Source organism: Scyliorhinus torazame, chromosome 13 (genome assembly GCF_047496885.1).
Source record: "Scyliorhinus torazame isolate Kashiwa2021f chromosome 13, sScyTor2.1, whole genome shotgun sequence".
In the NCBI taxonomy this organism is placed as follows: Eukaryota; Metazoa; Chordata; class Chondrichthyes; order Carcharhiniformes; family Scyliorhinidae; genus Scyliorhinus; species Scyliorhinus torazame.
In genome coordinates, this window is record NC_092719.1 from 122,736,803 (window position 1) to 122,749,850 (window position 13,048).

A 13,048-nucleotide genomic window follows, 5' to 3' on the forward strand; every position below is an offset into this window, starting at 1 on the left:
GAAGTGCTTTCAGAGTACCCCTGTCTTACACCAGTTTGCAATCACAGTGAATTTTATTCTGATGTATTCCTGACTTTCACAAACACGTTTAGTACACGTTAGTATTGGTCATGTGTGCAACTGACCTCAGCATTTATGGCAGTCGTTAAAATTCCTTTCAAACTAACTTGCTTTGCATTTTCCAAAAAATTAATTGAGATCATTTTGTTTTACAACACGATGTACGTTAATGCTCTCTGCTTAAAACATTGATTTTCCCTGCAATACAGAAAGGACAAGGTTAAGAGGTGTCTTCCTTCGCCCATATAAAGTAACAGTGTACAATCTGCTTTCTTTATTGCTCACAGTTTCTGGAAATTCATATCATCAGCAAGATTTCAGTTAGCATCATAGAATCCCTAGAGTGCAGAAGTAGGCCATTTGGCCCATTGAGTCTGCAGTGACCTTCTGAAAGAGCATCCTAACTTTAATAAAGGCACGGGGAGTCCAAGGCGACTTGTAGAGACATTTATTAACACAACATTATTTTCAAGAGGCCCAGCTACAGCTTATCAGCTCCTCTCTCCTTTCTAGTCAGCCTCACACTGACTGACATTTTATCCTAGTGCTAGTAAGCACTAAAGGGGGTGAGGGAGTTTGCACTCCCAATGAGCAGAGGGAAACAATCATCCTCAATTTGATGTGTCATGTGCAGCTTACTATATTAACCTAGGCCCACTCCCCCGCCCTATCCCCGGAACACTATCTAACCTTTGGACACAAAGGGTAATTTAGCATGGCCAATTCACCTAACCTGCGCATCTTTGGATGGTGGGAGGAAATTGGAGCACCCGGAGCAATCCACTCAGACACGGGGAGAACACTCAAACTCCACACAGAAAGTCAGCAAAGGCTGGAATTGAACCCGAGTCCTTGGCGCTGTGACGCAGCAGTGCTAACCACTGTGCCACCATGCCGCCCATAATTTACCTTTTGTAACTTTTATTTTAACACAAATAAGAACCAATGTAAGTTAAACATGAATTAACAGGCTTATTATACTGCAAAGAAAAAAGTAAGTTTTACAGTCACAAGCACCTGTGCCTCTCCCCGCAGACATGTGGCACCAATTCCAGTTTGAAAGTTCTCGAACTCGACCTCACTTTCCCACTCGATCGATTCAGCTTTCAAGTGGCATTTGCCGGCAGGCACATTCCATCCGTGGTCACCAGAGATTGCTGTCACCTGAATGACTTACTCCTGCAGAATATCCTTGGCTTGATTCACCACTATCCTGTCGGCACAGATTCCCTGGAGATCTCTTTAACGAATCCCTTTAATAAACTCTCTTAAATGGTTTGGCCAGCTCTGGCAAAACTGAAGCAGCAGCAACAGTAATATTGTCCAATTCACTATCCCTAAGCTCACCCTGTCTTTGGTTTTCTAGTCCTGTTTAACTGTGTTACGCACACACATCACCTTGCAATGTGCCTTCTCTGTTCACCTGGTATATTTCAGGCTAGAGGAAGGTTTGTAGTGGAGTTCCCCAGGAGTTGGAATTGGGACCCTTGCTTTTCCTGATCTAGTCTTGATGTATATGTAAGGGGTAAAATTCTTAAAGAGGTGCAGGAGCAGAAGGACCTGGATATATATGTGCATAAATCATTGAATTATGGTCGCTGGACAGGTCAAGAGAGCCTATTAATAAAGTATATTGGGCGTATTTCTCCATCCCGCCGCACCAGATTTCTGATGCAGCGCGCCATTGGGATTCTTCGTTTCGCCGGCTGGTCAATGGGAAACTCGCGGGCTGCCGGCAAAATGGAGAATCCCAACGGCGGAGAATTCCGCCCGTAGTATTCTGGGCTTTATTAATAGGGGCATAGAGTGCAAGAGGAAGGAGGTAATGCTGAACTTATACAAGACAGTAGTTACACCTCACCTGGAATATTTTGTACAGTTTTGGGTATGACACTATAAGAAAGATATTGGAGAGAGTGCAGAAGAGGTTCACAAGAATGATTCCAGGGATGATAAACTTCAGTTATGAGGATAGATTGGATAGGTTGGGACTGTTCTCCTTGGAGCGAAGAAGGCTAAGAAGAGATTTGGTAAAGATGTTCAAAATCGAAAAGGGGCTGGACAGAGTAGATAGGGAGAAATTGTTCCTGCTCATAGACAGACCAAAAATGCGAGGACACAGGTTTAAGGTGATTTGCAAAAGAAGTGTGGTGGCTTGAGGAAATACCAAGTTGACAGCCATACCACCCCACAACTGGTTCACTTTGCCCTCTTGCACGCTTTAAACTTCTCATGTGCTCCTCTCAGTGCAGTCATTTGCCTGGGCAATCCCAGTTGTTCTGTCTAGAGAGATCTTGGTTTCAGCCAGAAGCTTCTTTTGCACACTTATGTTGTTAATACCACATATTAACCAATCTCACAGCATGTCACCCGGTGCTGCACCAAACTCGCAATGCTTGGGCATTTGCATGAGTCTGGCATAGCAGGATAGTTCCTCCTGGGTCCCTGACAGCCGAGTTGCATTTGTATCACTGAAGTATGATTGAGGGTCTGGGGTAGAAATGCTCCCTTACCAGCTTCACGAATTAGTTAATGACCTTGTGTCAGGAGCCTCCAGGGACGTCATTTTCTTATAAGGTTGGAGGTTGTTGGCCCACAAACTGTTAATGGGATAACTTTCTGTTTATCCTCATGCTTAATATACTTAATATACTGGCTCCTGTCTTCAGCTCCCTGGTCGAATGGGTCTGGCTTCACTGATGTGCCCCTTGTTCTGGACTCTCCGACCAGAGGAAATAGATTAATTTCATCAACTCTATCAAACCCTTTCATTCTCTTAAGCTCCTCAATTAGTTTACTCATTAACCTTTTACATTCGAGAGAACACAAACTCAGCAGAGTGGATGGAACTCCAGTGTTGTGAATATTTTCTGTTTGTTGTGGCTGCTCCCCTTAGCAGTTGGTTGGTGGTAGGAAGGTATTTCATAGAAGCAGGGTGGTCAGAACCTGTGGGTGATCCCATTGACAGCACCAAGACTGGGAACTCAGTTATTGTGGGAAAAGCACACTTATTCAACCAAGTTATAATGATGTCAGGCAGCTCAGTGAAATTTGTTTACAGACGTATGAAAGAAGCTTGAGAAATATTTGGCCAATATAAATCCTGCCAGGGAGTTTAAGTGGAATGTGTACAGTTTATAAGCAGAGCATCAAAGCAGTTTAGAAACTTAGTTTGATCTGGTTTGTAACCATGCCAGTCTCCAAAGATGTATTTCCAAAGTCATAAATACCAAGATTAAACCAAGGATGCTTGCCCACATGACTGACGCCTGCTTTGGCTGGAGCCTTTGTCGCCCTATGGCTGTGTGCTTCACACGGTAATGCACTCATCTCTTAATGAAGAAAGATGTGAGTTTATGACCCACTCATGAACTTGAAAACCACAATCCATGCTGTTACTTTTACCCAGCATTTGTGGGAAGGCTGTATTGTTGGTCATGATCTATTTCAACGAGACGTTAAACCTGTCTGCCCATTCAAGTAATTTGAAAGATCACATGAATGGAACAAAAGTCGTATCCTATAAGATCATAAGACATAGGGGGCCGGATTCTCCACCGTCAGGATTCTCCATTTTGCCGGCAGCCCGGGGGTTTCCCGACGGTGTGGGGCTGCCCCACAATGGAAAACCCCATTGACCAGCAGGCGAAACGGGGAATCCCAGCGGTGTGCTGAACCAGAAATCTGGTGTGGTGGGTCGGAGAATCCAGCCCAGGATCAGAATTAGGCCATTCGGCCAACTGAGTCTGCTCTGCCATTCAATCATGGCTGATATGTTTCTCATCCCCATTCTCCTGCCTTCACCCCATAAGCCCTGATCCCCTTATTAAACAAGAACCTATCTATCTCTGTCTTGAAGACACTCAGTGACTTGGCTTCCACAGCCTTCTGCGGCAAAGAGTTCCACAGATTCACCACCCTCTGGCTGAAGAAATTCCTCCTCATCTCAGTTTTAAAGGATCATCCCTACAGTCTGAGGCTGTGCCCTCTGGTTCTAGGCTTCCCTTCTGGTGGAAACATCCTCTCCACGTCCACTCTATCCAAGCCTCTTAATATTCTGTAAGTTTCAATAAGATCCCACCTCATCTTTCTAAACTCTAACAAGTACAGACGCAGAGTCCTCTACCATTCCTCACACGACAAGCTCTTCATTCCAGGAATCATTCTTGTGAACCTCTTCTGGACCCTTTCCAAAGCCAGCACATCCTTCCTTAGATACAGGGCCCAAAACTGCTCACAATACTCCAAATGGGATCTGACCAGAACTTAATATAGCCTCAGGAGTACATCCCTGATCTGGTATTCTCGCCCTCTTGGTATGAGTGCTAACATTATATTTCCCTTCCTAACTGCCAACTGAACCAGCAAGTTAAACTTAAGAGAATCTTAAACAAGGACTCTAAAGTCCCTTTGTACTTCTGATTTCCTAAGCCTTTTCCCATTTAGAAAATAATCTATGCCTCCATTCTTCCTACCAAAGTGCTTAGCCTCACACTTTTCCACATTGTATTCCATCTGCCACTTCTTTGCCCACTCTCCAAGCCTATCCAACTCCTTCTGTAGCCCCCTTGCTTCCTCAATACTACGTGTCCCTCTGCAAATCTTTGTATCATCTGCAAACTTAGCAACAGTGTCCTCAGTTCCTTCTTCCTGATTGTTAATGTATATTGTGAAGAGTTGTGGTCCTAACACCGACCCCTGAGGCACACCACTAGTTACTGACTGCCATCCTGAAAAATACTCCTTTATCCCCACTCTCTGGCTTTTGCCAGTCAGCCAATCCGGTTTAAATGAACCCCTGGACCAACACAACCAAAACCCAGGTTAATTCATCACCCTCTTATTTTCAAGGTCTGCTTGTGTGCAAACTGACTACCTGATTTGCTCACACTGGTTTCCAACAAGTGACCCTGCTAAAAATTAAAATCTGGGGCTGGTGAGGGAGGACAAGATCAGGCTTAGTTATGAGGTTTTCCATGGTCAAATAGATGGTCAATAACAACTAGGCTCACAAATGCCATCACTTGAGGAGAGTAAGCATGTCTGCATGGGTCTCACCCCCAAAGAATGTGCAGGTAGGTGAATTGGCCACATTAAATTGCCCCTAATTGGAAAAAAAAAGCATTGTGTACTCTAAATTTATTTTTTAAAGAATCAGAGAATCCCTACAGTGTAGACGGAGGCCATTTGGTCCATCGAGTCTGCACAGATGCTTCAAAAGAGCACCCTACCTCGGTCCACTCCCCAGCCCTATCCCCGTAACACCACCTGACCTGTACATCTTTGGACTGTGGGAGGAAACTGGAGCACCCGGAGGAAACCCACGCAGACAAGGGGAGAACATGCACATTGCAGACACAGGGGGAATGTGCAAACTCCACACAGACAGTCACCCAAGGCCGGAATTGTGAAACAAAAATAATAATTAATAATGTTTATACAGCCGGTCCTGCACCGACTGTAATAGTTTGTACCTGCAGCAAACCATAGAGAGACACCCTTTAATGTATGTATCACATAACCAGTGAAGCACGAGTCTGTATTGGGTCAATTGTATTGTAATGAACCGCTTTCAGCGACTTCATAATTGAACAACAAAGGATTTATTTACAAGCATGTGTGCTGCTGGCTCTGCAATACCTCTAGCCTAAGAGTATTCTTCCCCTGGGGTGATTCCCCACTCTGAGTCCTGATTGGTCAACCAGGCCAGGTGACCCTTACTCTGCTGTGTTGCCCTTAAAGGGATAGTTACCATGTGTACCAAATACAAATGACGAGCGGGTTCTTCAACATTCAACATCCAGACTCAAATTTTAAAAGGTGACAACCTTAATCATCATCCTTTATGATGTCATATCCCGACACCCTACCACATGTACACCTTCATTGGAAAACACTGTTGGAAAAGCTAACAGAAAACTGTTTGCAATGCTAATATATTTTCTGTGTCAAAAATCAACCAGACAGAACATCCATCAAAAAATCTGCGGCTTATGAAAAATGAACCCATTACATTGTGACCATGAACACTGTTCTAGTAGATAATTCAGCAACATACATCCTAATCATTGAACCAACAAAAGATAAACTTCTCTGAGCAGAAATTGATCCCTTGCCTCTGTTCTGGGCTCAGGACCTACATGAACAATTTGGTACGCTGACTAGATGCGCAAATGGATAAATGCCAGGAGCCACCATGGAGGGGATTTTCTGAGCCCATTCACGGCAGGCACAAATCTGGTTATGGCCACCAACACTTGCAAGAGGGCCATAATGAAATTTGTGCTGGGGAGATTCCCCCTAGCAGGTAACGAAATCAGGTTCACACTATGGCTGGTGTCACACCGATGGGAATCACCCTTGCTCCCCTACAGTCGAGATGACCATGCCAGGATTCGTAGGCCAGTGTAGCCCTCGGGTGGTCAGGGACATGGCAGGGCAGTGGCAGTTTTGCACTACCAGGGGTGAGGCCAGGGGGCGATGCCTCCAGGGAACCCTACTGAGGGTTTCCCATTACGTGGTGATGCGAAAGATGGTGGTGGCAGGGGCAATGAATCCCCAATGCCAGCGATGATGGTGGGGGTGGGGGGGGGTACTGAATCCACAGTGCCAGCAATGATGGTGGGGGCGGTACTGAACCCCCAATTCCAGTGATGTTGGTGGGGTGCAGGGGTGAATCTCCAATGCCAGTGATGATGGTGGGGGGTACTGAATTCCCAATACCAGCGGTGATGGTGGGGCGGGGTACTGATATCCCAAATGCCAGCAATGATGGTGGGGGGCACTGAATTCCCAATACCAGCGATGATGGTGGGGGGGGGGGGGGAGGTTTACTGAATATCCAATGGCAACGATGATGTTGGGGGGGTGTACTGAATCCCCAATGCCAGCGATGATGGTGGGGGGGTGTACTGAATCCCCAATGCCAGCGATGATGGTGGGGGGTACTGAATTCCAAATACCAGAGATGATGGTGGTGGGGGGGGGGGGGTGTGTTTACTGAATATCCAATGGCAACGATGATGGTGGGGGGGGGTACTGAATCCCCAATGCCAGTGATGATGTTGGGGGGGGATTTACTGAATATCCAATGGCAACGATGATGGTGGGATGGCACTGAAATGGCACTGAATTCCCAATGCCAGCGATGATGGTGGTGGGGGGGTTACTGAATCCCCAATACCAGCAATGATGGTGGGGGGGGGCTGCGGAGCACTGAATCCCCAATACCAGCGATGATGGTGGGGGGGGGGGGGGTTACTGAATCCCCAATACCCGCGATGATGGTGGGAGGGGGTGCGGAGCACTGAATCCCCAATACCAGCAATGATGGTGGGGGGGGGGGGGTGCGGAGCACTGAATCCCCAATACCAGCGATGATGGTGGGGGGGGGGGGTTACTGAATCCCCAATACCCGCGATGATGGTGGGGGGGGGGTGCGGAGCACTGAATCCCCAATACCAGCGATGATGGGGCGGGGGGGTACTGAATTCCCAATACCAGCGATGATGGTGGGGGGGGGTACTGAATTCCCAATACCAGCGATGATGGTGGGGGGGGTACTGAATTCCCAATACCAGTGATGATGGTGGGGGGGGTACTGAATTCCCAATACCAGCGATGATGGTGGGGGGGGTACTGAATTCCCAATACCAGCGATGATGGTGGGGGGGGGTACTGAATTCCCAATACCAGCGATGATGGTGGGGGGGGGGCGGTACTGAATTCCCAATACCAGCGATGATGGTGGGGGGGTACTGAATTCCCAATACCAGCGATGATGGTGGGGGGGGGTGCGGAGCACTGAATCCCCAATACCAGCGATGATGGTGGGGGGGGGGGGGTGGGGGGTACTGAATCCCCAATACCAGCGATGATGGTGGGGGGGTACTGAATTCCCAATGCCAGCGATGTTGGTGGGGGGGTGGCACTGAATCCCTAATACCAGCGATGTTGGTGGGGGGGGGGGGGGGGGGGCGGTACTGAATCCCCAATACCAGCGATGATGGTGGGGGGGTACTGAATTCCCAATACCAGCGATGTTGGTGGGGGGGGGTACTGAATTCCCAATGCCAGCGATGATGTTGTGGGGGGTACTGAATTCCCAATACCAGCAATGATGGTTGGGGGGGGGGTTGTGTGGTGTACTGAATCCCTAATGCCAGCGATGATGGTGGGGGGAGGGTGCTGAAGTCCCCTTGCCAACGATGATAGTAATGGGGTGGAACTGAATCCCCAGTGTTGGTGGTGGTGGTAGGGCACTGAAGTCACAATGCCAACTATGGTGGTGGGAAGTGGGCACCGAAGCCCCGTTGCCGATGATGGGGGTCGAGTGCATTTACTTTCACTTTGAGATCAGGATGCCTGTTAACACACCTCCTTTTTGACAATGTATCAGAGGACCTGGAGTGAAAGCCTTGCTATGTTTCTCTGGAGAAACAGAGTCAGAACCTGATACTACCATTGTTTGGGAAAATGTTGCCTTGCTTATGGATGCTGTTGTCAATCAGATTTATTTGCTTTTATCTGTGTTATCACTTACAGATGATGCCAGTCCTGTGTGGTGACTGGTATTCCAACCTCACCGTGTTGGTGGCCTGGTTCAGAATTTGGCTGAACCAAGTCTATTGCTCGCATCACTTGTCAGCTGAGTAGCGAGAGATTGAAAATTAAACTCGGCAGTGTTTTGTTTCTAATTGCTTGTTACTAGGAGAAACTCATTCAAAAATGCAACAAGTCAAATTCCTGTGATATTTGCTCAGTCTCGGTAAGATTGCTGTGGTTATATTTAGAGCGGATAAAATGTTTCTGCAGCAGATGACAATTTACTGAATGCAACTTGTGGCCAAAGTATCTCTTCTGAGGCCAGTGGCAGCTAGCCAATTGGTCTATAATGAGATTCTGCTCCATCAGTTCTTGCCTTGGTAACAATGAAAGCAATGATGACTGAAAAGAGTCCAGACTCTTCTTGAGCAGATATGGCAATCCTCCCAAACTGGCAGTGAAATGGACTCATGGTCCCTCAGATATTCTGCTTTCCCTTTACCATGGATAGTCTGAAGTCATGTAATATCATCAATGATTTGGGAACGTGTGCACTGTAGCTAGTTCATCTTGTGTGCCTGTGCAAGTTGCACATCAATGATGTTAAATACAATGTTCAGTTGTAAGTAATATTAAAAGTGGCCACTCAACCCATTGCTTTGAAAGAATTTGAAAGAATCAATCCCAATGCACCTGCTCTTTATCCTTTAAAATTGACCTGTTTGAAAATATTCTATTCACAGGCCATAATTTTCCAGTCATCGGGATTCTCTTTTCCCACTGGCAGCGCAGCCCGGCCACGGGATTCCCGGCGGTGTCGGGTGTCTTCAATGGGAAATCTAATTGACAAGCAGCGGGAAGAACGAACAGCGCACTGCAGAGAAATATTCTGCTGGGGGACTGGAGAATGCCGCCCACTTTCCTTTTCACAACTGATATGGACCCTGCTTGCACCACTGTTTTGATTAAGGATTCCATGTTTCAACAGCCTTCTGTTTTGTGAGGGCCACGAAGAGTCCAACATGAGTTTGTGAGTCAAACGAAAACTTAACTTTATTTACACTAATATTTACACAGCACCAGTACTTCATTCCTGGTCTTCTCTCCAGTCGCAACTTAACTGGCCAGCTCTATTTATACAACAGAAAAGGTTAACTATTGTCCCACCCCCTTATCGAGGGAGCTCATATTCTGCAAGATCCAATGGGTAACCAATTATCCCTCCCCATAGGATCTGTGCAGGCTACAACATTCTGCAAAAAATAAATTTCTCCCTAACTCTCCCTTCATATTTTTGATAATGATCTTCAATTTGTCAACACACAGATTAGTAGAAATAACTTCTGCGTATTTTTCTTATCAAAGCTGTGGTGTAACAACCTGTTGCAAGTGTAGGTGTGCATTGTTTTGTGCAAGGTTCTACAAATATAAAAAGGAGTAACACCTCAAAAAAGATAAAACATATGACTTTTGGCTCCCTTGGCCCTCGCTGTCCTGAAATATCCAGAGCTGGACACCCGTTAAGGCAGATTTCCTCATAATCTGGAGGCTTGCCCCTTGTGTTACAAACAAGAAAGAACAAAGAAAAGTACAGCACAGGAACAGGCCCTTCGACCCTCCAAGCCTGCGTCAACCATGCTGCCCGTCAAACCTAAAACTTGTTACACTTCTGGGGCCCATATCCCTCTATTCCCATGCTATCCTTGTATTTAGCAAGATGCCCCTTAAACATCACTATCATATCTGCTTCCACCTCCTCCTCCGGCAGCGAGTTCTAAGCACCCACTACCCTCTGTGTAAAAGACTTCCCTTCGCACATCTCCTCTATACTGTGAATCACCTGAAACCTAGTAATTGACTTCTTCCACCCGAGGAAAAAGTTTCTGACTATCTACTCTGTCCATGCCCCTCATAATTTTTCAGGCCTCTATCAGGTCGCCCCTCAACCTCCGCTGTTCCAGTGAGAACAAACCGAGTTTATTCAACTTCTCCCCATAGCTAATGCCCTTCATACCAGGCAATATCCTGGTAAACCTCCTCCGTACCCTCTCCAAAACCTCCAAAGTCTTCTGGTAGTGTGGTGACCAGAATTGAACACTATATTCCAAATGTGGCCTAACCAAGGTTTTATACAGCTGCAGCATGACTTGCCAGTTTTTATACTCAATGCCCCGTCCGATGAAAGCAAGCATGCCTTATGCCTTCTTGACTGCCTTACTACTTTCAGTGACCTGTGGACCTATACACCCAGATCCCTCTGTCCGTCAGTACTCATAAGGGTTCTGCCATTTGCTGTATATTTCCCACCTGTATTAGACCTTCCAAAATGCATTACCTCACATTTGTCCAGATTAAACTCCATCTGCCGTCTCTCCGCCCATGTCTCTCACTGATCTATATCCTGCTGTATCCTCTGACATTCCTCATCGCTATCCTCAATTCCACCAACCTTTGTGTCATCCGCAAACTTACTGATCAGACCAGTTACATTTTCCTCCAAATCATTTATATATACTACAAATAGCAAAGGTCCCAGCACTGACCCATGTGGAGCACCACAAGTCACAGCCCTCCATTCAGAAAAGTACCCTTCCAGTGCTACCCCCTGTCTTCTATGACTGAGCCAGTTCGGTGTCCACCTTGCCAGCTCACCTCTGATTCCATGTGACTTCACCTTCTGTACCAGTCTGCCATGAGGGACCTTGTCAAAGGCCTTACGGAAGTCCATGTAGACAACATTCACTGCCCTACCTTCATCAATCATCTTCGTCCCTTCCTCGATAAACTCGATCAAGTTAGTAAGAAACGACCTCCCTTCAAAAAAACCTGTCTCCACTTGCTTCCAAATGGGAATAAATCCGGTCCTGAGGGGGGCCTCCGATGGGGCCTGGCCTGCGATCGGGGCCCACCGATTGGCGGGCCGGCCTCTCACTCCCCAGGCCTATTTTCTTACGTGCCGGCCCCTGAACTCCCGCACCATGTTGTGTCGGGGCCGGCACGTTGAGGGAGGCCACCGCGCATTCGCGGGTTGGCGCGGCGCACAGTTCGCACCGGGATGGGAGACTTGGATTGGATTGGATTGGATTTGTTTATTGTCACGTGTACCGAGGTACAGTGAAAAGTATTTTTCTGCGAGCAGCTCAACAGATCATTAAGTACATGAGAAGAAAAGGGAGTAAAAGAAAATACATAATAGGGCAACACAACATATACAATGTAACTACAAAAGCACTGGCATCGGATGAAGAATACAGGGTGTAGTGTTAATGAAATCAGTCCATAAGAGGGTCATTTAGGAGTCTGGTGACAGTGGGGAAGAAGCTGTTTTTGAGTCTGTTCGTGCGTGTTCTCAGACTTCTGTATCTCCTGCCCGATGGAAGAAGTTGGAAGAGTGAGTAAGCCAGGTGGGAGGGGTCTTTGATTATGCTGCCCGCTTTCCCCAGGCAGCGGGAGGTGTAGATGGAGTCAATGGATGGGAGGCAGGTTCGTGTGATGGACTGGGCGGTGTTCACAACTCTCTGAAGTTTCTTGCGGTCCTGGGCCGAGCAGTTGCCATACCAGGCTGTGATGCAGCCTGATAGGATGCTTTCTATGGTGCATCTGTAAAAGTTGGTAAGAGTTAATGTGGACATGCCAAATTTCCTTAGTTTCCTGAGGAAGTATAGGCGCTGTTGTGCTTTCTTGGTGGTAGCGTCGACGTGGGTGGACCAGGACAGATTTTTGGAGATGTGCACCCCTAGGAATTTGAAACTGCTAACCATCTCCACCTCGGCCCCGTTGATGCTGACAGGGGTGTGGACAGTACTTTGCTTCCTGAAGTGAATGACCAGCTCTTTAGTCTTGCTGGCATTGAGGGAGAGATTGTTGTCGCTACACCACTCCACTAGGTTCTCTATCTGCCTCCTGTATTCTGACTCATCGTTATTCGAGATCCGGCCCACTATGGTCGTATCGTCAGCAAACTTGCAGATGGAGTTGGAACCAAGTTTTGTCACGCAGTTGTGTGAGTACAGGGAGTAGATTAGGGGGCTAAGTACGCAGCCTTGCGGGGCCCCGGTGTTGAGGACTATTGTGGAGGAGGTGTTGTTGTTCATTCTTACCGATTGTGGTCTGTTGGTCAGAAAATGGAGGATCCAGTTGCAGAGTGGGGAGCCAAGTCCTAGGTTTTGGAGCTTTGATATGAGCTTGGCTGGGATTATGGTGTTGAAGGCGGAGCTGTAGTCAATAAATAAGAGTCTAATGTAGGAGTCCTTGTTTTCGAGATGCTCTAGGGATGAGTGTAGGGCCAGGGAAATGGCGTCTGATGTGGACCGGTTGCAGCGGTATGCGAATTGCAGTGGATCAAGGCGTTCTGGGAGTGTGGAGGTGATGCGCTTCATGATCAACTTCTCGAAGCACTTCATTACGACTGAAGTCAGGGCCACTGGTCGGTAGTCATTGAGGC